The sequence below is a fragment of the Pongo pygmaeus genome, chromosome 11, assembly GCF_028885625.2.
Source record: "Pongo pygmaeus isolate AG05252 chromosome 11, NHGRI_mPonPyg2-v2.0_pri, whole genome shotgun sequence".
In the NCBI taxonomy this organism is placed as follows: Eukaryota; Metazoa; Chordata; class Mammalia; order Primates; family Hominidae; genus Pongo; species Pongo pygmaeus.
In genome coordinates, this window is record NC_072384.2 from 104,072,782 (window position 1) to 104,098,612 (window position 25,831).

General features: G+C 44.7%; 1 non-coding gene and 2 pseudogenes across 1 annotated transcript; 1 reads left to right on the forward strand and 2 right to left on the reverse strand.

Annotated features, from left to right (window-relative positions):
* Nucleotides 1-1,099: 1,099 nt before the first annotated feature.
* LOC129031597 (keratin, type I cytoskeletal 18-like) lies at nucleotides 1,100-4,547 on the reverse strand (annotated as a pseudogene).
* Nucleotides 4,548-11,766: 7,219 nt separating this feature from the next.
* Nucleotides 11,767-12,655, reverse strand: LOC129032132 (nucleophosmin-like; annotated as a pseudogene).
* An 8,532-nt stretch (nucleotides 12,656-21,187) lies between these two features.
* Nucleotides 21,188-21,294, forward strand: LOC129032356 (U6 spliceosomal RNA). The gene has a single exon (XR_008501346.1). It is a non-coding gene; the product is annotated as a U6 spliceosomal RNA (small nuclear RNA).
* Nucleotides 21,295-25,831: the final 4,537 nt, after the last annotated feature.

The window sequence follows — 25,831 nt, forward strand, 5'->3', positions numbered from 1 at the left end:
TAAGGAAGCTGGGTGATCATTTGTGAACTATGTAGGAATTAAGTAAGTAAATAAAAATCATAGCTATCATTTATTTAGTGCTAGGCACAATGTTAAATATCTTAAATATACCAGCTCAAGTCCTCACAATAACCCTCCAGACTATTTTCTTCATTTTTTCGGCTGAGGGAATTGGGACTCTGGGAGGTTAAGTAACTTGTTTAAGGTCTGTGACTAGGAAATGACAAGGCCAACCCAGTTTGTTCTGCGTCCAAGCCTATTCTCTTCTTGCAAGCACACATGACATTTTAACTATGGGCTAGGGGATTAAATCAACTTGACCTTAAGTTCTCTTCTATTTCAGAGACTCTACAAGTCTACTAACTTCTGCATCAAAGCACAGTAGCAAAAGGAGATGATATAATACTGCATGAGGTTTCCTTCCCACCTGTTTTTCTTCATTTAAAATTGAAAAGATTAACACATCATAACTTTTTAAACAAACAAGTGAGTATAGTGGTTTTCACACTCAAATCAAACCCAAGGTTGTTTTCTGATTCCAGACAGGTTTTTGCAGAATGTAGTCATTTATAAATTAGGTGAGGCTTGTGCTTGACTGTTCTGGCTGGAGTGGAGAAAATGAGCCATGAAGGTCTGTGGGAGTGTGGGGGTCGTGCTGGGGGACGTATAGGTGATGTTTACAAGGACAACTACCACAGTCAGAGATATCCTACACCTGGGTGACCTCTGGGTGTTTTGGAAGGATTATAAGTACTAAATATAATATAAAAGGAAAAAAGAGGGGCAAGGGAGTTGGGTTTGGCCTAAGAGCTTATGATCTGACTCAGAGAGACCTGAAAACATTTGAGAGAAGGGGAGGAAGGTGTGTGCTTTGGAAGGATATGAGTGCACGCACGTAGGACAGTACATCTGTCACTTTGAGAGTGTACTGGAACATTTGCATACCCTAAATAAGGACATGAGTGTGTTACTTGGGCTCTTCTAAGGCCTGAAATGTGCTAAGTGAAAACACCGACTATGTGCTTTTTTTTCTTTTTATTTTGACTGCTGGAATTTTATTGGCCTCCTGTTCCCCAAAGGGCACCCTGCTTCTGTTGGCTTAATGTCTCAGAACTTTGGTGTCATTGGTCTCAGACACCACTTTGCCATCCACTATCGAGCAGGTGGGAGTCTTTTGGATGGTTTGCATGGAGTTGCTGCTGTCCAGGGCATCACCAAAATTGAAGTCCTCGCCATCTTCCAGCAGGCGGTGGTAGGTGGCGATCTCAGCCTCCAGCTTGACCTTGATGTTCTGCAGGGCCTGGTACTCCTGGGCCTGGCCCTGTCCCTCTGTCCAGGTCTGTGCCAGCGCTGACTCCAGGTGCAGCAGGATCCCATTGAGTTGTTCCATCTGCAGGGTGTAGCAGGCCTCCACCTCCTCTTCAGGCTGTTCTCCAAGCTGGCCTCCAGATTTTTCATCCAGTCCAGGTCAGTCTCCAAGGACTGGACTGTACGTCTCAGCTCTGTGAGCATCATTGCAGCAGCTCCAATCTCAGCGGACTGCGTGGTGACCACTGTGGTGCTCTCCTCAATCTGCTGAGACCAGTACTTATCTAGCCCCTCTCAGTTCTTCTGAGTCAGCTCGTTGTATTGGGCCTGGATGTCTGCCACGATCTTGGCAAGGTCCTGAGATTTGGGGGCATCTACCTCCACGGTCAACAGAGCTGGCAATCTGGGCTTGTAGGCCTTTTACTTCCTCTTCGTGGTTCTTCAGGAAGAGCAGCTCCTCCTTGAGAGCCTCGATCTCTGTCTCCAGCTGCAGCTGAGTGACACTGGTGTCATCAATGACCTTGTGGAGCCCATGGATGTCGTTCTCCACAGACTGGCACGTGGTCGGCTCTGTCTCATACTTGACTCTAAAGTCATCAGCAGCAAGATGGGCATTGTCGATCTGCAGAATGATGCGGGCATTGTCCACAGTACTTGTGAAGATCTGAGTCAGGTCCTCGATGGTCTTGAAGTAGTGGCCCCAGTCTCTGACCTGGGGTCCCTTCTCCAGGTGCTCCCAGATTTTACTCTTCAGCTTCCAGTTTTCCGTCTCCAGGCTCCTCACTCAGTCCAGGTAGGAGGCCAGGCGGTCATTCAGGCTTTGCATGGTCTCCTTCTCGTTCTGGATGCCTCCCATTCCTGCCAGACCCCCGGCCATCCCTGCAGTCACGCCCCTGGACCCCAAGCCACCCCGGAAGCTGGTGGAGCGGGACATAGAGATCCGGGAACCAGAGCCCCCAGTGCCTGCATAGACGCTGGCCACACTTCTGACCAGTGGGCGCGGTAGCTGGGCACCTGGACAGAACCAAGTTGGTGGGGAAACAAGTGGTGAAGCGCATACTGTCCTGGCAGGGGGTACAGTGAGAGGACAGATCAGGCTTGGCTGAAGGCTCTGTTGTTGTTGTTGTTTTGACATGGAGTTTCGCTCTTATGGTTCAGTTCCCTTATTCTGTGAAATTAGAACAATATTGTCTACCTCAGAGTGCTGTCATAAAGACCAACAGAGAAGCAGAGTTCGCGTAATGGTTCTGGCATGTGGAATTAAAAATTCCACAATAATATTCTCAAGGACAAAAGGTTTAATCTGTAGTGTGTGTGTGTGTGTGTGTGTGTGTGTGTGTTTGTATAGCCACATCAAGCATGATATCGTTAGACTACTAGACTTTGATGAGTCAAGAAACATAATTTTAAGTTTTGAAGCTATTGAATTCAAGGAGATATTTTCATAGTGTGAGTCTTAAACAAAAACAACCATAAAAAGGAAAAGGCTTATGAATAATGGAGAGGAGAAATTCAGGTCACACTATGCCCAGAAGCCATACTTTTTTTCTATCTCAAGTAAGGAGATCTCTAAACATATATTTTTCATAGATACAGAAAACATTTCTTTCTTTTTCTTTTTTATTTATTTTTTTCTTTCGAGACAGAGTCTCACTCTGTTGCCCAGGCTGGAGTGCAGTGGCACAATCCTGGCTCACTGCAACCTCCGCCTCCCAGGTTCAAGCAATTCTTGTGCCTCAGCCTCTCCAGTAGCTGGGATCACAGCCTCTCCAGTAGCTGGCATACACCACCATGCTCAGCTAATTTTTGTATTTTTAGTGAAGACAGGGTTTTACCATGTTTGCCAGGCTGGTGTTAAACTTCTGGCCTCCTGTGATCTGCCCGCCTCACCCTCCCTAAGTGCTGGGATTACAGGTGCGAACCACTGTGCCCAGACACAAAACATTTCTTGTAGTGGTCTTTTATAGGAGACATTTGCAGATAATGTTCCAGAACATATTTCTCCATAGGAGCTTTGCATTTCCTGATATTTCAGAATTTGCATGGATCTATGTAGTAATGAGTTAGGAGCACAATGAGCTACACCAGTAGATGTGTAGTTAACGAAGCATGTGGTTGAAATAGAAAGTGTAATTTAAAATGGAATTAACTAGCACCAGAGGAATTTGAATGCTTTGTTGTTGGTCTGTTGCTGTTAGGCCTGATTCAAGAATCAACATATCACCAGGTGTGGTGGCTCAAGGCCGTACTCCCAGCACTTTGGAAGGCCAAGGCAGGTGGATCCCTTGAGTCTAGGGGTTTGAGACCAGCATGGGCAACATGGTGAAACCCTGTCTTTACAAAAAATACAAAAATTGTGTGGTGCATGTCTGTAGTTCCAGCTACTTGGGAGGCTGAGGCAGGAGTATCATGTGATCTCGGGAGGCGGAGATTGGAGTGAGCTAGTGAGCTGAGATTTCACCCTTGTACCCTAGCCTGGGCAACAGTGTGAGACTCTGTCTCCAAAAAAAAAAAAAAAAAAACCCAAAACCAAAAACCTGTCATTGACAAGAATGTGATCTGAAGATCACGAGAGAAGACTATAGTTGGGACTACAATTCAAAGAATTTCATTAATACTCTATTCTTAAAGATTTCATTCAGATAAGTACAAAATACAGGTCTACTTTAGTAACAAATACCTCACATAGAAATTGACCCAATAGTCCCATAGACAGGTTTTTTTTTGTTGTTGTTGATAAACATAGCAATTAGCCCTTCTGGTCTCAAAGCTTGAAACTTACATTTGTTTTATCTGAGTTCCTAACTTAGGAAACAACCCTCAGGACTCTCAGAAAGTATCAAATAACTGAAACTCACCAGATTATCCATCCAGACAATGAGATGCCAGACCCCTCACTTGTCATAATTGCTTCCTTACCTCTCAGTAGTTCCTGTTTTCCCACACAAAGTTACATTTCTTCCCTGCTAGGTAAACCCCTAATTTCAGTTGGTCAAGGAAATGGATTTGAGACTGCTCTTCCACCTTCTCAGCTGCAGCACCTGATTAAAGCCTTCTTCCCTGGCAGTAATTGGCATCTCAGCAATTGGCTTTCTGTGCAGCAAGCAGCAGGACGTAGACCAAACCCTTGGAGTTTTGGTAATAGCATCACAAGAAGTTTGGTAGGTTGTCCATGACTGGTACAGGAGCTGAATCACATGATCAAAACCCAGGCTTTTTCTGTCTTCAGATGCCACCATTTTAGGGTTTGGCTATTGTCCTCAAACTTGCGAGGTATCTGCTTCATTTCAGGAATCATATCTGTGTCACATTCGGGAAGAAAGGTAAAGGGTCAAAAGCCTTCATGAGCTTTTCTTTTTTTCTTCTCAAAAGTGTTTTATTATTTTTTGGCAAAGTACACCATCCATAAAAAGTTCAAATAATAAATGTATAATATGTGTGCACACATATATATGTGGTTCAAAGTATGATGATGTAATGAAAACCTGTATACATCTGTCCTAGACTAAGAAATAGAAAATATTTATTTTCTATTGCATGGAAGATTGCCTACATGGGAAGTTCCTTGCATCCATCCTCTATTCCATCTCCCTCTCCTTATCAGAGATAAACATTGATTTGTGTTTTTATCATTTTCTTGCTTTTCTTTAATTTTAACATATATGTATGCATTTTTAAGCAATGTTTTTTAGTTTTGCACGTTTTGACCTTTATGTAGAATCATATTCTATGTTTTCTTCTGCGACTTGCTTTTTTGCTCAGTATTAGATTTGAGATAGTTATCCATACTGATGCTATTCATTTCCACTCTTACAGTTTTTCCATTGTTTCAATATATCCCCCCAATTTTAATTGTTTTCTGTTTTTGTTGTTGTTGTTGTTTTCCTATTTTAAGGAATCAGGCTATTGTATGTCTCCTTGTGCATGAATGGGAGATTTTCTTTAAAGGATATATATCTAGGAGTGGAATTGCTGCATTTTAGGTAGTGTTAAATTTCAACTTTTCTAGATAATGGCAAATTGTTTTCCAGTTGTTGTGTCAATCCTCTTTACCATTAGCAATGTTTAGGATTATCTGAAACTGTAAAACTCCTAGAAGAACACATAAAAGAACAGCTTGTTGACATCGGTCTTGGTGTTGATTTCTTGGACATGACTCCAAAAGCATAGGCAACAAAAGCAAAAATAGACAAGTGGGACTACATCAAGCTAAAAATCTTTACAGTAAAGGAAACAACAGAATGAAAAGGTAACAAAAAGAATGAGAGAAAATATTTTTAAACCATATATATCTGCCAAGGGGTTAATTTCCAAGATATATAAGAAACTCTTTTTTTTTTTTTTGAGATGGAGTCTCGCTGTTTCGCCCAGGCTGGAGTGCAGTGGCGTGATCTCGGCTCACTGCAAGCTCCACCTCCCGGGTTCATGCCATTCTCCTGCCTCAGCCTCCCGAGTAACTGGGACTACAGGCGCCTGCTAATTTTTTCTATTTTTAGTAGAGATGGGGTTTTGCCGTGTTAGCCAGGATGGTCTTGATCTCCTGACCTCGTGATCTACCTGCCTCGGCCTCCCAAAGTGCTGAGATTACAGGCCTGAGCCACTGCGCCCAGCCAGAAACTCTTACAACTCAATAACAACAACAAAAAATAGGCAAAAGATTTGAGCAGACATTTTTTAAAGAAGACATGCAAATTGCCAACAAATATATGAAAAGATGCTCAACGTCATTAATTATGAGGGAAATACAAATCAAAACTACAATGAGATATCACTTTATACCTGTAAAAATGGTTATTATAAAAAAAATTGTTGATAAGAATATCAAATGGTGCAGCCACTATAGAAAACAGTATGGAGAATCCTTCAAACATTAAAATGTTTGAATCCTACTTCTGGGTTTACATCCAAAATAATTGAAATCAAGATCTTGAAGTGATCATAGCACTCCCACTTTCATTGCAGTTTTTTTTTCCACCATAACCAAGATACAGAAACAACACAAATATCCATGAACAGATGAACGGATGAAGGAAATGTGGTATGTACATACAACGGAATACAATTCAGCCTTAAAAAAAGAAGGAAATCCTGTCATTTGTGACATGGTTCAACCTGGAGGACAGTACGCTAAGTGAAATAAACCAGTCACAGAAGGACAAATCCTGCATGATTATAGCTGTATAAGGTATTTGTAATAGTCAAACTCATAGAAGCAGAGAATACAATAGTGGTTTAGGGACCAGGGCTTGGGAGAAGTGGGGAGCTGCTGTCAAAGTGTATAAAGTTTTAGTTATGCTAGACAAGTAAGTTCTAGAGATCTGCACAATATTGTGCCTATAGTTAACAATATAGTCTTGTGCACTTAAAAATTGGTTAAGAGGGCCGGGCGTGGTGGCTCACGCCTGTAATCCCAGCACTTTGGGAGGCCAAGGTGGGCGGATCATGAGGTCAGGAGATCGAGACCATCTTGGCTAACACAGTGAAACCCCGTCTCTACTAAAAATACAAAAAATAAGCTGGGCGTGGTGGCAGGCGCCTGTAGTCCCAGCTACTTGGGAGGCTGAGGCAGGAGAATGGCGTGAACCGGGGAGGCGGAGCTTGCAGTGAGCTGAGGTTGCGCCACTGTACTCCAGCCTGGGCGACAGAGAGACTCCGTCTCAAAAAACAAACAAACAAACAAAAAACAATTGGTTAAGAGGATAAATCTCAAGTGTTTGTACTGCTAAAACCAAAACAAAACAAAACGAGTAAACAAAACAAAAAAAGGGGCACAATAAAACTTTGGGCAGTGTTGGATATGTCTATTATCTTAATTGTGATGATATCACAGGTGTTTGTATTTGTTCAAACCCATCAACTTGCCTACGTTAAATATGTCTAGTTCTTTGTTTATCAGTTATACCTGAATATAGTTGTTAAAGGTTTCCTTTTCCTCACTCATTTAATTTTTATTAGTCTGATGGGTATAAAAGAGTATCTCTCCCAGTGCTTTGGGAGGCCAAGGTGGGCGGATCCCCTGAGGTCAGGACTTTGAGACCAGCCTGGCCAACATGGCAAAACCCCGTCTCTACTAAAAGTACAAAAATTAGCTGGGCGTGGTGGCAGGCGCCTGTAATCCCAGCTACTCAGGAGGCTGAGGCAGGAGAATTGCTTAAACCCAAGAGGCGAAGGTTGCGGTGAGCCGAGATCGTGCCACTGCACTCCAGCCTGGGCGACAAGAGTGAGACTCCATCTCAAAAAAAAAAAAAAAAAGTATCTCGATGTGTTTTACTTCATATTTTTCAGGTTACAAATGAGGTTGAGTACATTTTATGTTTTTTGGCTATTTATGTTTTCTCTTATGTAAAATTCTAGTATAAGCCTTCTATCCATTTTTTTCTGTGTTTTTTTTCTCCCTATTTCTCCTTTACTTTAAGGAGTTCTTAATATTTTCTGAATTCTGGTTCTTTGTTATTTACGTGTTACAAGCGCATATTTCCATTTTGTGACTTATCTTTACATGACCTTTATGATGTCTTCTTGGCTGAGATAAAATTGATAATTTCTGCTCAAAGTGTTTTCCTTTTAAGTTTGTGTGTTTGGGTTCCATTTAAAAAAATCTCTTACCTGAGATCATAAACATATTTTCTCTAAAGGTTTTTAAGTTTGTCTTTCACATACAAGTCTTCAATGTATTTGAAATTGATTTTTTTGAAGATAGTATGAAGTTGGGATACACTTTTATTTTTTCAATGTAGATCTTCATTTGTTCCACCATTTTACTGATGTGTAATGCCACCCACATGTGGATGTGGGTCTATTTATGGACTCTCTATTTTGTTTCAGTTAACTCTATTTTGTTGACCTAAAATTGACTTCCCCTAATAACTATGGCTCTATAATAAATCTTGCTTTCTGATGGTCCTCTTCAGGAGTACCTTGGCTATTTGTTTTATGTAAATTTTAGAGTTAACTTACCAAGTTCTATGAAAAATCTTGTTGGTATTAGGATTGGAATTTCATTAACTTTAAAGGTCAATTTGGGGAGAAAGTATTTATATACTTACATATATTTATACATTAAATTTTCACATCTAAATACATAGCATACCTCTGCATATATTTAGTGTTCTAAAACTATACCACTTTAAAAAGAATTAAAATAAGATATCTAGGAATAAATTCGGAAAATATATGCAATAACTTCAAGAAGAAAGTTTAAAAAACCTTATTGAAGATACAATTCTTAATATTTTGTTTATGTTGTACAGTAATACAACTGACTTTTACATTTTTTTTTTTTTTTTTAGTATTTATTGATCATTCTTGGGCGTTTCTCGGAGAGGGGATGTGGCAGGGTCATAGGATAATAGTGGAGAGAAGGTCAGGAGATAAACACATGAACAAAGGTCTCTGGTTTTCCTAGGCAGAGGTCCCTGCGGCCTTCTGCAGTGTTTGTGTCCCTGGGTACTTGAGATTAGGGAGTGGTGATGACTCTTAAAGAGCATGCTGCCTTCAAGCATCTGTTTAACAAAGCACATCTTGCACCGCCCTTAATCCATTTAACCCTGAGTTGACACAGCACATGTTTCAGAGACCACGGGGCTGGGGGAAAGGCCATAGATCAACAGCATCCCAAGGCAGAAGAACTTCTCCTAGTCAGAACAAAATGGAGTCTCCTATGCCCACCTCTTTCTACACAGACACAGCAACAATCTGATCTCTCCTTCCTTTCCCCACACTTCCCCCTCTTCTTTTCAACAAAACCGCCATCGTCCTCATGGCCCACTCCCGATGGTCGCTGTCTCTTCGGAGCTGTTGGGTACACCTCCCAGACAGGGCGGCCGGGCAGAGGCGCTCCTCACCTCCCAGACAGGGCGGCCGGGCAGAGGCGCTCCTCACTTCCCAGACGGGGCCGCCGGGCAGAGGCGCTCCTCACTTCCCAGACGGGGCCGCCGGGCAGAGACGCTCCTCACCTCCCAGACGTGGTGGCAGCCAGGCAGAGGCGCTCCTCACCTCCCAGACGGGGCGGCTGGGCAGAGGCGCTCCTCACTTCCTCCCAGCCGGGGTGGCAGCCAGGCAGAGGCGCTCCTCACCTCCCAGACAGGGCGGCCGGGCAGAGGCGCTCCTCACTTCCCAGAGGGGGCGGCCGGGCAGAGGCGCTCCTCACCTCCCAGACGGGGCGGCCGGGCAGAGGCGCTCCTCACTTCCCAGAGGGGGCGGCTGGGCAGAGACGCTCCTCACTTCCTCCCAGACGGGGTGGCGGCCAGGCAGAGGCGCTCCTCACCTCCCAGACAGGGCGGCCGGGCAGAGGTGCTCCTCACTTCCCACACTGGGCGGCTGGGCAGAGGCGCTCCTCATCTCCCAGACAGGGTGGCCAGGCAGAGGCCTCCTCACTTCCCAGACGGTGTGGCGGCTGGGCAGAGGCGCTCCTCACTTCCCAGATGGGGCAGCCAGGCAGAGGCGCTCCTCACTTCCTCCCAGACGGGGTGGCGGCCGGGCAGAGGCACTCCTCACTTCCCAGACGGGGTGGCCAGGCAGAGGCGCTCCTCACTTCCTCCCAGACGGGGTGGCAGCCAGGCAGAGGCGCTCCTCACCTCCCAGACGGGGCGGCTGGGCAGAGGTGCTCCTCATCTCCCAGACGGGGCAGCCGGGCAGAGGTGCTCCTCACTTCCTCCCAGACGTGGTGGCAGCCGGGCAGAGGCACTCCTCACCTCCCAGACGGGCGGCCGGGCAGAGGCGCTCCTCACTTCCCAGACGGGGCGGCCGGGCAGAGGCGCTCCTCACTTCCCAGACGGGGCCGCCGGGCAGAGGCGCTCCTCACTTCCTCCCAGATGGGGTGGCGGTCAGGCAGAGGCACTCCTCACCTCCCAGACGGGGCGGCCAGGCAGAGGTGCTCCTCATCTCCCAGACGGGGCAGCCGGGCAGAGGTGCTCCTCACTTCCTCCCAGACGGGGTGGCAGCCGGGCAGAGGCACTCCTCACCTCCCAGACGGGGCGGCCGGGCAGAGGCGTTCCTCGCTTCCCAGACGGGGCAGCCGGGCAGAGGCGCTCCTCACATCCCAGACGATGGGCGGCCGGGCAGAGGCGCTTCTCACTTCCTCCCAGACGGGGTGGCAGCCAGGCAGAGGCGCTCCTCACTTCCCAGACGGGGCGGCCGGGCAGAGGTGCTCCTCATCTCTCAGACGGGGCAGCCGGGCAGAGGTGCTCCTCACTTCCTCCCAGACGGGGTGGCGGCCGGGCAGAGGCACTCCTCACCTCCCAGACCGGGCGGCCGGGCAGAGGCGCTCCTCACATCGCAGACGATGGGCGGCCGGGCAGAGACGTTCCTCACTTCCTATACGGGATGGCGGCCGGGCAGAGGCGCTCCTCACTTCCCAGATGGGGCGGCTGGGCAGAGGGGCTCCTCACATCCCAGACGATGGGTGGCCAGGCAGAGACGCTCTTCACTTCCTAGACGGGGTGGCGGCGGGGCAGAGGCTGTAATCTTAGCAGTTTAAGAGGCCAAGGCAGGAGGCTGGTAGGTGGAGGTTGTAGCGAGCCAAGATCACGCCACTGCACTCCAGCCTGAGCACCATTGAGCATTGAGTGAGCGAGACTCTGTCTGCAATCCCAGCACCTCGGGAGGCCGAGGCAGGCAGATCACTCGAGGCCAGGAGCTGGAGACCAGCCCGGTCAACACGACGAAACCCTGTCTCCACCAAAAACACAAAAACCATTCAGGCGTGGCGGCGCGCGCCTGCAATCCCAGGCACCCGGCAGGCCAAGGCAGGAGAGTCACAGGAGCCCGAGGCAGGGAGGTTGCAGCGAGCCGAGATCACGGCAGCACAGTCCAGCTTCGGCAACAGAGGGAGACCGAAAAAAGAAGGAGAGGGAGACCTAAGAAAGGGGAGAGGGAGAGGGAGAGGAGGGAGAGGGAGAGGAGGGAGAGGGAGAGGGAGAGGAGAGGGAGATGGAGAGGGAGAGGAGGAAGAGGGAGAGGGGAGAGAGGAGGGAGACTGACTTTTACATATTGATTTTATATCCAACATTCTCACCAAACCCTCTTTTTAGTTACGATAGTGTTTCTGCATATTCTTTTGGATTTTTTTTTTTTGTAGATGTGCTTTTCCAGTGAAGTATCTTCACTTCGGGTCCTATTTGCTAAGTATTTTTTTTTAAATACTGAGTTTTATTTCACGTGTATATTTTTGTCTCCCCACCATTTCCATGTCTGACCACCGCTACTACTATGTCCTATCATAACATTCCATACGTACTTAAAACCAAGCAAAGGTTGGAGTTCCATCTTTAAAACCTAAACAGGCATTATGGACAACACATTCTTGGCAATGGAACTTGGACAACATTTATCAAACATGGTAGGGAATGTTCTTACTCTGCATTATAAAAAGGACCCAGATATCATCTGTTACAGAAATGAAATAAGACGGAAAATTTGTAACAAATTGTTTAAACTATTTTCTTAAAAAGACTTTCTTCATTGCCAGAGATCTTGAATAGCCTCCTGCTCAGTCATCTGGAAGCAATTCTTCACATAATTGATGAACTTGGCTTCCACGTTGGGAAGAGAACCACCTTTTTCTATACTTGCTTGCATTTTTGCTTTAATGTCTTCTACAGAACTAGGTCCTTTTGGTGTTTTAGGAGTTTTTTCTTGTTTTTTGAAGGATTCTTGTCCTTTTGATCTTGGTGTTCATGATGGTTTTAAGTCTTTTCCATTCTGATTTGACATTTGTGCATCTTTGGCTGGAGTATCTCATATAGATTTCTCTACTAGTGCTTTTCTTCAGCTTCCTCATCATCAAAATCATCATTATCATCATTTTCATCATTATCATCTTCATCATCATCGTCATCTTCATCAGCAGCAAGTTTTACTTTTTTCTGTGGAACCTTGCTACCACCTCCAGAGGCAGACCGCTTTCCAGATATACTTAAGAGTTTCACATCCTCCTCCTCTTCATCTTCTGACTCTGCATCTTCCTCCACAGCTACTAAGCACTGTCTACTAATACGCACTGGCCCTGAACAACACTTCAACTGTAAGACCACTGGTGGTGTGATTTCAAAGCCCCCAAGGGAAGCCGTTGGCTGTACAGACATTTTCAAAGTTGCCAGTGTTACTTTAATTAGACTGCCTTCGTAATTCATTGCCTCTGCTTCAACAATGTGCAATTCATCCTTTGCACCAGCCCCTAAACTGACCGTTCTTAAAGATAACTGGTGCTCATTTTCATCATTATCCACCTTAAAGTGATCATCTTTGTCGGCCTTTAGTTCACAACCGAAAAGATAGTTCTGGGGCCTCAGGAGGCTCATGCCCATGTCCATCAAATCTTCCATCGGGTGGCAGCATGCACTTAGGTGGGAGAAAAGGCAGATGGAGATAAGCGCTGCTCAGGAGAACAGCCACGCAGGACGGAATCACACCAGTTTGCTAAGTATTTTTTAAAAATAACAAATGAACATTGGACTAAAACAAGTATTTTTTCATCTTTTTATTTTAAAAGCTAATCTTATTGCTTTTCTAATTTTAATCTATTTACATGGTTGTGATGGCCATGCAAACACATTAATCAGACATCCTGATGCAGGGAACACAACTGCCTGATGACGCCAGCTGCTATCCTACTGGATAGCACTGTGTTCACACCGAGGCCAAACTTCCTGTGGGCTGCTTCCAGCCATTGGCTAACCAGGGTGAAAGTACTAATGCAGGACTATTTCCACAAGACAGAGGACTCCCTCGTGGGCAACTTTGGCTTGCGAACTCCACGTTGGCGTGTTTAATGTGCTATTATTTATTGTCAGGTATATATTTAAGTTTGTTTATTCTTATGCACTGAATAGCACCACTGGACTTTTGTTGGAAGTCTCAGTCTCCTAAAATAAACAATTTATGTGTTTTCTCTTTTAAAAAACAGATTTATTGATGATTCAATCCTCCAGGATACAGAGGATAAAATGAGAAGAACTGTATCTCTGAAATAATTGATTAGCAATGAAAATATAGTTGCTGTGAAAGTTAAGCCAACTTTGGGGGAAAAAGTGATTATACCCATTTTATAGGCCATTGAATAGTCAATGAGGCCAATATTGGGTTTGTCCTATATGTGAAAACTCATTTCACAATGTTTTTTGGGGTTTTCTCATGACCAGAGACTCCAAAAGGATAGATGATACAAAGTGGATGGGCATTTCTTAAAATGAAATTTTGAGAATGTGTTGAAAATGATTACAGTGAGGAAGAAGTGGAAACAACTAACAGAGACAGTGAAGTGGTAGAGGAACTTGCTGGTGAGCTCAGAGTTTAAAAGGACACACCCAAGTAATGGAAGATGAGAAAGCAGCCAAATGTCACTGGGTCATCAGTTCTTATATTTTTTTCTCATGATGTTTTCTCTTTTCCAATTATCCCTGTTTGAGAAAGAAAGCGACCCTAAGCTTCCTTGTCTTGGAAGAGATTTGTAGTGTGGTAAAATATCTAAGACTTTCTAGCTTTTGTTTCCAAGAATTTGAGGCTTTAGGAGTCCTTAAGCAAAAAGGAAGACAGCTTTCTTGGGTAGGGGCAGAGTGTCTCGGGAGCACAGGACTTTCCCAGGTTAGAAAGAGATTGTCCGTAGGACGGTCGGAGGAAGAGTGGTCTGTAGGGTCCTTGAGTCGAGGTCACCTGTGCACTGCACTCTGGCAGTGCTTGTTCAAAGCCATATCCCATGATTTTCTAGCACAGAGTTTACCACTAGGCAAAAGCTTATAAATATTTTTTAAATGTGTGAGTGTCTGAAACCTGGAATGCAATGACTCATGAGGAATTCTAAAGATAACACAAAGAACTTTTGAAGAGCTTCCTAATAGGAGAAAAAGGAAGGAGAGCCTACTATTTGGCCAGGTTGGTATATCAGATGACACTAAAAAGACAGAGTCACTCAATTCTGATTTTATTTCCCTGTTTTTTTAGAACTGGGGCATGTGAAATAAACTAACCTCTCAACTGAGGCATGTGAGGTAAACATGGCTAAGAGGATTCCTCAGGCTAAGGGTGCTGGTTCATCTTCATCTCTACCCTTCTCTGTGTCACATGGGCTCTCTTGCTAATTGCCTTCTTGTTGGGTTTGGCCAGTGGGAAGCACTGGTGGACAGTTCAGAGCTGGGTGAGAGAGAGGCTGGGGTGTTTCTTCCCAGCACCTTCCCCAGCACCTTTGTTGTCTCATTCCTTCACAACAATGGACCCTCCTCCTGTTCCAGTTTCATTTTGCAGACAGTTCTAGGAACAACACTTCCTTCTCTTGCCCTTTGGGCTTAAGGGGCTGTGCTGGCTATTCTTTGCTCTTCTGAATCCACTCACCCCGATCCTCCACCTTGCTCTGTCCCCAGGTGGCTCTCCTGTATGGACTTCACTAAAAGCCTCCCTTTCCTCTGGCATCCAAGTGGGCTCGGCCAATAAGAGGCATCAGCAGGATTTCAGAGTGAGGAGGGTGAGATTGGGGCATTCACTCCCCTGTCCTCATATACCTCTGACACCCCCTCCCCAACAATGCTGGGTTGGCTGTGGGCAGTGGGCCTCTACGAAAGGCCACACAGTGCTGCTGTCAGGACTGTCCTATACTACAATCTCTGTGGATTCTAACAATAGTTTCCTCCACTTATTCATTCAGACCCAGGGATATTCACTTCCCCTGTCCTTACTAGCCCCAAGATATTGAACCATCACTTCTTGTATATCTTAAACACTGCCCACAGCTTTGTAAGTGGTCCCTTCCCTCAATTACCTAGTTTAAGTGGGTCATCTAGTTCTTTCTGCCACCCTGACTCATTCAGAGTCTTAACCAGCTTTTCATTATCTCTGGGTGCTGCACCATCCCTGTCTGTTTCCTTAACTCTGCCCACATCCCTGTAAGTTGTCCTTCTGTAAAATCTCTTCATGTTATCCCTCTTAGGGGTGAGGAGGGGATTCTATGTCCTGCCGGGACCCTGACCGATACACTAAATGAGGACATGATTAGATATTTACTTGCTGCATTGAGGGAATTTACATTCTCAACCACAGACAGATTATAACTCACAGAACTGAAGTCACTTGCATTATTAGCACTCTCAAATCATTATTAATAATTTCTTAAAAGCGGTAGAGGCTAGGAAACATGATAGGAAACTAGAGATGAGCAGCTTGGTACATGAAGTCCCCCCAAAGGAGAGAAAAGTGGCTTCCAGCAAATTCATATCCATGAAAACATAGGTTCCTAGTAAAATGCCAGAATAAATTCTTATGCAGATATTTTATGATTACTTAGAAAGAGAAGTAGTCATCACCAAGAGGTCAGCATAGTTATTCATTAAGAGAGGAGTAAATAAACATTTTACATCTTTCATAAGATCTTCAGTCTAAAGAGATAAGAGAATTGTCAGCCCATAATATACATTGATTTCAAGTAAAATTTTATGAAATATCTCATGATATTTTAGAGAAGAAATGGATACTGACTGAGACACATTTAGATGGATCAAGTGATAGTTTGAATACTTGCATCCAAAGAGAACTAATTGATTAGTTTCAACCTGGAAGTAAATCTCCTGGGGTCTTCTACACGGCTTTGTTTTCAGCCTTATTTAAAAATTTTTGGCTGGGCATGGTGGCGCGCACCTATAATCTCAAAACTTTGGGAGGCCGAGGTGGGTGGATCACGAGGTCAGGAGATCGAGACCATCCTGGCTAACACGGTAAAACCCCGTCTCTACGAAAAATGCAAAAAATTAGCTGGGCGCGGCAGCTGGCGCCTGTAGTCCCAGCTACTCGGGAGGCTAAAGCAGGAGAATGGCGTGAACCCGGGAGGCGGAGCTTGCAGTGAGCCAAGATCGTGCCACTGCACTCCGGCCTGGGCGAAAGAGCGAGACTCTGTCTCAAAAAAAAAAAAAAAAAAAAAAAAATTTTACTGGACACTGATTTGAATGAGCACACAGCATGCACCTTTGTTACACAGCATGCACCTTTGTTATTCACAAATTTGACAAATTGTGGGGAAGCAGATAATAATTCTGGGTTATAAAATCATGATTTGAAATTACCTCAACCAGTTGGAATTTTAGACTTAAAAATGAAAGATAAAATGCACTAGAGAGAGGCATAAGGCTTGGAAGGGAGGAAACAAAGTGTCATCATTCACAGATAACATGACTGCATATGTAGAAAGTCTAAAAGAATCTACAGACAAATTATATTGATACATGAATTTGGCAAGGTCTCTGGATACAAGACATACATACAAAAATCATTGTATGTTTATATACCAGCAACAAACAAATAGAAAATAAAATGTCATTTGCAACAGCAAAAAATATTAACTACCTAGATATACATGTAACAAAAGACACATGCGAGACTCTTACCCTAAACATTACATTATTGGGAGAAATTAAAAGAACGCCTAAACAAGCAGAGGAAGAGACCAGACTAATGGGTTCGAAGACTCAGTATTATAAAAAAGTGAGTTCTGGCCAGGTGCGGTGGTTCAAGCCTATAATCCCAGCACTTTGGGAGGCCAAGGCGGGTGGATCACCTGAGGTCAGGAGTTCAAGACCAGCCTGGCCAAACATGGCGAAACCCCGTCTCTACTAAAAAATACACAAATTAGCAGGGCGTGATGGCGGGTGCCTGTAATCCCAGCTACTCAGGAGGCTTAGGCAGGGAGAACTGCTTGAACTTAGGAGGTGGAAGTTGCAGCAAGCCGAGATCACGCCACTGCACTCCAGCCAGGGCGACACAGCGAGCGAGACTTCATCTCGGGGGGCGGGGGGCAGGGGGCAGGGCGGGGAGGGGAAGAAGTGAGTTCTACACAAATAAATTAATGTAGATTCAAAAGAATTCCGGTCAAAACACTACAGATTATTTTGCAGAGATTGCCCAGGTAGTTCAGAATACGTGTGGAAATACAAAGAACCTAGAATAGTAAAAGTATTTTAGAAGCAGAACAAAATTAAAAGATATACATCATCAGATATATCAAGGCTGATTAAAACATGTAGTATTGGCAAAGGAAAGACAAAATGACCAAAAGAAACGGAATAGAAAGTCTAGAAACAGAATCCACACATGCATGTTGCCTGACTTATGATAAAAAAAAAAAAGTCCTTCAATGCATCCTTTAACAGAAACGATGGTCTTGTCAATAAAAGGTGTTGGGTCAGCTGGATATCCAAACGAAAAAAGTGTATTTTGATTTCTGCCTATATGATGCCCCCAAATTTTACTCCAGGTGAGTTGTCAATCTAAATTTTAAAAGTAAAACAATAAAGTTTTTAAAAGAAAATGTAGTAGAACGAGTCCATGATTCTGGAGTAGGCAAGGATAGCTTAAACAGGACATAAAATGTGATAATTAAAAGAAAAAAATTGGTTAATTAGACTAATTAAAATTAAGAAATTTTCTTTTATCAAATATACCATTAAGAGAATGAAGAGGCAGTATAATTACATAATGGAGTATTTCTAACAACAAAAATGAACCAACAATAGCCATACAAGACATTGTGAATGGGGCCAGGCTCGGTGGCTCAAGCCTGTAATCCCAGCACTTTGGGAGGCCGAGGCGGGCAGATCACGAGGTCAGGAAATCAAGACCATCCTGGCTAACACAGTGAAACCCTGTCTCTACTAAAAATACAAAAAATTAGCTGGGTGTTGGGGCGGGCGCTTGTAGTCCCAGCTACTTGGGAGGCTGAGGCAGGAGAATGGCGTGAACCCAGGAGGCGGAGCTTGCAGTGAGCCGAGATAGCGCCACTGCTCTCCAGCCTGGGCTAAAGAGCGAGACTCCGTCTCAAAAAAAAAAAAAAAAAAAAAAAAAAAAAATTTGGGTGCGGTGGCTCACGCCTGTAATCCCAGCACTTTGGGAGGCCGAGGCGGGTGGATCATGAGGTCAGGAGATCGAGACCATCCTGGATAACACGGTGAAACCCTGTCTCTACTAAAAATACAAAAAAATAGCCGGACATGGTGGCGGGCACCTGTAGTCCCAGCTACTCGGGAGGCTGAGACAGCAGAATGGCATGAACCCAGGAGGCGGAGTTTGCAGTGAGCCGAGATGGCACCACTGCACTCTAGCCTGGGCGACAGACTGAGACTCCATCTCAAAAAAAAAAAAAGACATTGTGGATGAAACTTACAAATGTAATACTGGGCAAGAGAGTACACACAGTATGATTCCGTGTATATAATATGCAAAAACACAAAAATAATCTGTGCTGCTAGAAGGCAGGGGAGTGATTACTCTTGGGCAGATAGTAGCTGCCAGAGGGTGTGAAGGGGCTTCTGAGGTTTGGTAGTTTTTTTTTGTTAGTTACACATGTGCATTCAGTGGGTGTGTGAAAATTTATTGAATTAATTCACTTATGATATGGCACTTTTCTGTAGGTATGTAATTCATGAGTAAAAAATTTAAAAGTTAATAAAAATAAATACAAAGTTTTGAATTAAAGTGCAAAAGTGCAAAAATTAAAGTGCGCAAGTAGCAGCCTGGTGTGTTTGGAGTTGATTCCTTCCGGTGGGTTCATGGTCCCACTGACTTCAAGAATGAATCCACAGACCTTCACAGTGTTACAGCTCTTAAAAGTGGCAGGGACACAAAGAGTGAGCAGCAGCAAGATTTATTGCGAAAGCAAAAAAACAAAGGATCCACAGCGTGGAAGGGGACCCAAGCACGTTGCCACTGCTGGCTGGAGTGGCCAGCTTTTATTCCCTTATTTGTCCCCACCCATGTCCTGTTGATTGGTCCATTTTACAGAGTGCTGATTGGTGCATTTTACAAACCTCTAGCTAGCTACAGGGCACTGATTGGTGCATTTTACAAACTTCTTGTAAGACAGAAAAGTTCTCCAACTCCCCACTCGACCCAGGAAGTCCAGCTGGCTTCACCTCTCACTGAGGAGTCAGGTTAACTAATGTTAGATACCACAACAAACAGACTGTGAAATTTCAGTATTTTAAAGAGTAAACATTTATTTCTCATTGATGCAAAGTCTGATGGGAAGCCTACCTTCACGTGGAATGTGTCCTCCAAGGTATCTGCAGCAGGGGAAGAGAGGAATGGAAGAGGCATACTGGCTTTTAACTGCCTTGGCCCAGGAGTGACACTTTATTTCTGCTCCTGAAACTATAAACATGGCCCCAACCAAACTGTGAGGGAGGCTGGGAAGTGCAGGAAAGCAAATGGGATATTTGGTGAACACTGACTGTGCCACACTTAGCTTGATGGCAGTTGGCTTGAAAAATACTGCAGTGTTTTTAGTTAACTACAAATGTAGCTTTTGCCACCTGTGTATGTGTAATGTGGTTGCTAAGCATAAGGCAACTTTGGAAAGCACTGAAAAAAAAAAATATGGTGCTCAGGAAAAAAACAACAACAACAAAAGAAGGAAGTAGTTTTCCAGTTTTATTCCATTAGGATCAGGTCACATTTGAAAAGTTGTTTTCATTTCTGGATATCATCTTTTAAAAGTGACATTGACAGGATAGTGCATGTCCGGAGAATGGTGACTACAAAGATGTATTAGCCATGGCAGGCTAGGATATATTGCAGTGATAAATAAACACTCAAGCTTTTTTTTTTTCTTTTTTAAGACAAAGTCTTGCTCTTTCACCCAGGCCGGAGTGCAGTGGCGTGATCATTGCTCACTGCAGCCTCGACCTCCTGGGCTCAACCTATCCTCCCACCTCAGCCTCCCAAGTAGCTGGGACTACAAGAGAGCCACCCCACCCAGCTAATTTTTAAATTTTCTTGCTATGTTGCCCAGGCTGGTCTCAAATGCCTGGACTCAAGGAGTCCTCCCACCTTAGCCTCTCAAAGTGCTGGGATTACAGGTATGGGCCACTGCACCTGGCCCAACCCTCGAGTCTTAATGGCTTAATACAACACTCATGCCACAGTCTGACAGGTGCACGAGAGGTAGCCTTCTATGTGCTGACACAGGGATTCAAGCTTCTTCCATCTCACAGATTCCATGCCTCTTATGTGTCCTGAGAATTTTCCACTGGATCCTCTGCACTAAGCAAGTCAATGAGTGAAAGAGATCAAGGAAGATCTCATAAGACACATGGCCTGGCATAGAAGTAGCACACATACGTTTAATCTTGCTTTATTGGCCGAAACCCAGCCACATGCCCCAACCCAATGGCTAGGGTATTCTTATATGCCCAAGAAGAGGAAATGGGATTGGGGAGCATCTAGCTAGCTCTGCCACAGATGGTGACAGATCCAAAGTCATGTGGGACACAGTTGAAGGAACTAGAAAAAGTCAAACTGGAAAAAAATGATACCTGTTCTCAAATATATGAAAGGAGGCACACAATAGCTCCCTCAAATATTTAAAGTGCTGTTGTGTGGAATAAGGAATATACTTATTCTGGATAGCTTCTGAAGGCAGAACTAGGAAGAAAGAGTGAGACAAATGGGACAAAGTTTTATCTGTTTAGTATAAGAAAGAACTTGCTATCAATAGAGCTGTTCATCTCAGAGCAGATTACTCTGTGAGTACTAATAAATACTATTTTATTAAGTGCTTACTATGTGCTAAATTCTTAAATCATTTAGTTATAACAACTACTCTTGAAATAGTACTACTAATATTCATGCTTTGCAGATGAAGAAATTGGTCTTAGAGAGATTGTGTAACTTGCCCAATGACACACATATAGTAAGAGGCAGGACCAGGATTTGAATCCTGGTCTTTTTGAACCCAAAGTGTGTGCACTTAAACCCTAGGCCATACTGCCCTTAAGGAATTTTGTTATTAGGTGGTGTGGATAATAACAGTTCAGCAGGGATATTTCAAAGAGGATTTCTTCATTGTGTTTGAGTTGGACTGAAATGGAAGCTGTCTCATGATAGGTATGTATAAAGAAACTTCTGGGTACTCACTTCAGCGGCACATACATTAACATTGGAATGGTACAGAGAAGATTAGCATGGTCTCTGTGCAAGGATGACACGCAAATTCCTGAAGCATTCCATATTTTTACCACCTGAATTTTGTAAAAACAAAATAAATAAAATAATTTAAAAAGAAACTTCTGGGGACATTGAAAGGCTCGGTTAAGTAACTAGTGCTTTCGTGTCGGGTGCTGAGGGAAGCACAGGACTCGTACAGGGAAGCAAAGTTAAGCAAAATTCATTGCTGTTCCGACTAAAACTTCACCATGAGTATGTGGTTGCCATAAGTGATTAATAAACAGTAGGAGGTTTGGGGGTGAAAATGACTCATGGGGCTATGTCCTATGCATGAGGGTTTGGCTACCACCAAAGCAAATCTTGATACAGCCGCTGCCAGGAATATTGCTGGGCCTCAGTTGGATGCTCAACATCTCCCCCTACAGGAGTCAGAGATGCAAATCCTCTACTTGTGTTGGCTGTAGTAATTTGTTTAGTTCACACTCAGTCACATAGAAGCAGGCGCTGGCAGCCTTAGTAATTTTGTCAGGTAGCCATGGAGACGCTATGTTGCTTCAGAAATTCATGGTCTACAAAGGGCGAGTGGATTCTGAAAGCATTGGAAGCGCATCATAATTCCCTGTCTCTGGCTTGCATTTGTAAAAGCAGATGAGCAAAACAAATGTAATTGGACCCAAGTATCCAAACCGATGAAGAGACTCATTGCACAGAACACAGTACTACTAGTCCTGCATCCTATAACAAGCAAGTTCTTATCTGGACTCAAGTGGCTATTCAGGAATTGCTGCATGCCAAGAATACAACACTGCAAGAAAATGCTTTCTAGTTTGTAAAAATTTATACCCTGTCTAAAGTGGTTCAGAAGTCACTGCCTATGCCATTTAAATGTGAAACAAAACAGAGTTCACCCCAAAGGAGAAGAAACAGTAAATATATTTGGAGCACAGAATTGAACAGATTGCCACACTTAGGCAAGAAAATTGCTACACGATTTCCAGTAGCTAAAGCTGTAAGAGAAACACAGTTATATGTTTTTCATTTTCTGACAACAGGAAGCAAATAAATCCATCAGCAGATAATTTTTTTTCTCCATGCAAATAAATGAAATCACCAATTAATGGTATGGGTTCTTGTATAAAATACAGAGATTTATGGAGTGAACAGAATCTTAACTTCAGTATAAAAGATACTGAAATGAGACCTCAGATGGCTCTTGAATTAGACATCCATAAAGACAGACAGCATAACTTTAAGTAACAATGAAGTCATTTTTGTAATAGGCTCTGTTGACATTGTGCAGAAATTCTTTTTCCAGGGTTTAAGTTAATAGAGGGATAGAACTGTGAAGCTCTGTATCAGGGATTCTCAAGCTTTAGTGAATGACTTTGGGAGCTTGATAAAAAGGTGGATCCTTAGGCCCCTTTCCCAGAGCTTTGGATTCTGAAGGGCTGGAGAAGGGCCTAGAAATCTGCATTTTTAACTCTCACTCCACCGAGTGCTTGAGATGGAGGTGGGCTGTAGATCCGATTTTGAGAAACACAGATGGGGTGACATAAGCGGACTTTGAGCGGGTGTTAGGCCAGGATCTGTTTGCAATGGGAGGGAAACTAGCTGGAGGCATTTCACAGCCTCTGTGGAGCTGAGGCTCATTTGGAAGAAGGGCTCAAGGTCTAATGTGGGCCAGGAACTACACTAGATACTTGCATACACTGACTCATATAAAGAACCAAGGAGCCACAGGCAGCATTTCTCTTCACAACACATTAGATTTGATGTCTATTTAAATTATCTGCCATGAATTGCTTAGAGCAAAAAGCTTACTATAACATTCTAGTTACAGAATTATGTGAACATTGTGGTATGTCCAGAGTCCCAGGAATGTTAAGCGTATCCCTAGATGGCCCCATTTTTTCTATTGCTCACAGTTATGAAACATAGTTTAAAACTTGTGTCCCCATGAAAGGAATTTGTGCTTTGAAGTTCTTCCTACATCTGAGAAATCTAAACATGCCAGTGGTCATCATAAAGTAACCCTGTGGGCCTGAGGGGGATGTGGGTGTGCACAAGTGATGGGCAGGGAAGCTGCGGACAGGATTAGAGAGCTCCTTCCATTTTTCCCATTGCTGGTCACCACAGGTCGTGCCTGGTTTGAAAACAGAAACAAAACAAACAAGCAAAAACCCACCTAGCTTTTTGGGTTAAAGAATGGTTAACTTGGGCTGGGCGCGGTGGCTCATTCCTGTAATCCCAGCACTTTGGGAGGCTGAGGCGGGTGGATCACAAGGTCAGGAGATCGAGACCATCCTGGTTAACACGGTGAAACCCCGTCTCTACTAAAAATACAAAAAATTAGCTGGGCGTGGTTGCGGGCACCTGAAGTCCCAGCTGCTCCAGAGGCTGAGGCAGGAGAATCTTTTGAACCTGGGAGGAGGAGCTTGCAGTGAGCCGAGATCACGCCACTGCACTTCAGCCTGGGCGACAGAGCGAGACTCCGTCTCAAAAAAAAAAAAAAAAAAAAGGGTTAACTTTTTGGGTTTGGTGTTGGTGCACATCTCTAGTCATGATAGTGTGTCCGGAATTGGTGAGTTCTTGGTCTCACTGACTTCAAGAATGAAGCCGCGGACCCTCCCGGTGAGTGTTACAGCTCTTAAGGTGGCGCGTCTGGAGTTTTTTCCTTCTGATGTTCGGATGTGTTCGGAGTTTCTTCCTTCTGGTGGGTTTGTGGTCTCGCTGGCTCAGGAGTGAATCTGCAGACCTTTGCGGTGGTTACATCTCTTAAGTCAGCGCGTCTGGAGTTGTTCGTTCCTCCCAGCGGGCTCCTAGTCTCGCTGGCTTCAGGAGTGAAGTTGCAGATCTTCGCGGTGAGTGTTACAGCTTGTAAAAGCAGCATGGACCCAAAGAGTGAGCAGTAGCAAGATTTATTGCAAAGAGCGAAAGAACAAAGCTTCCACAGCATGGAAGGGGACCCCAGCAGGTTGCCACTGCTGGCTGGGGCAGCCTGCTTTTAGTCTCTTATCTGGCCCCACCCACATCCTGCTGATTGGTAGAGCTGAGTGATCTGTTTTGACAGGGCGCTGATTGGTGCGTTTACAATCCCTGAGCTAGACACAAAGGTTCTCCACCTCCCCACTAGATTAACTAGATACAGAGTGTCCACACAAAGGTTCTCCAAGGCCCCACCAGAGTAGCTAGATACAGAGTGTCAATTGGTGCATTCACAAACCCTGAGCTAGACACAGGGTGCTGATTGGTGTGTTTACAAACCTTGAGCTAGATACAGAGTGCTGATTGGTGTATTTACAATCCCTGAGCTAGACATAAAGGTTCTCCAAGGCCCCACCAGAGTGGGTAGATACAGAGTGTCGATTGGTGCATTCACAGACCCTGAGCTAGACACAGGGTGCTGATTGGTGTATTTACAATCCCTGAGCTAGATAGACATAAAGGTTCTCCACAGCCCGACCAGACTCAGGATTCACCCAGTGGATCCCGCACTGGGGCTGCAGGTGGAGCTGCCTGCCAGTCCCAGTGCCGCCTGCACTCCTCAGCCCTTGGGTGGTCGATGGGACTGGGGGTGGAGGAGCAGGGGGTGGCGCTCATCAGGTAGAATCGGGCCGCACAGGAGCCCACGAGTGGGTGGAAGGCTCAGGTATGGCGGGGCTGCAGGTCCGGAGCCCTGCCCTGCCGGAAGGCAGCTAAGGCCCCGTGAGAAATCGATAGCAGCGCCGGTGGGCCGGCACTGCTGGGGGACCCAGTACACCCTCCGCAGCCGCTGGCCCGGGTGCTAAGCCCCTCATTGCCTGGGGTGGGCAGGGCCGGCCGGCTGCTCTGAGTGCAGGGCCCGCCAAGCCCACGCCCACCCGGAACTCCAGCTGGCCCACAAGCGCCGCGCGCAGTCCCGGTTTCCAATCGCGCCTCTCCCTCCACACCTCCCTGCAAGCTGAGGGAGCCAGCACCGGCCTTGGCCAGCCCAGAAAGGGGCTCCCACAGTGCAGTGGTGGGCTAAAGGGCTTCTCAAGTGCCGCCAAAGTGGGAGCCCAGGCAGAGGAGGTGCCGAGAGCGAAGGAGGGCTGTGAGGACTGCCAGCACGCTGTCACCTCTCAATAGGATGCAGGTCAGAGGGCAGGGGTAAGAGGGAAAAACACATGATTGCTTCTAAGAGTCTAAACCAAGGGCACATCCCACCAATGGTGGTGCACCATGAAGCCTTTGAAGGTCCATATAAGACATTTCGAAGCCATGAATCTTGTTTGTTTATTAAAAAAAATTTTTGTTATACCGGAACATAGAGATCTATCTTGGGGCAAAGTTTCAGAAAATAAGTAAAAGTCCAGTTTTCTAGATTCAGAACAATCAAAGGCTAGACAATGGCAATCAATAATAATGCTCCCCTCCATACCAATCTGAAAAGTTAAAAATTTTATCAGACATTCAGATGTCTTCACATTATGAAACAATTGGAACATTTTTTTCTCCTTCATTAAATGGCCGATTTGACAGCTGTTTCAACTCAACACTCTTATTTTGATTATTTGTTATTCAACATTTGAACCTGATAGTATTATCAATTCTAAAGTGCTAAGACTATATTTAAATCAACTGAAAT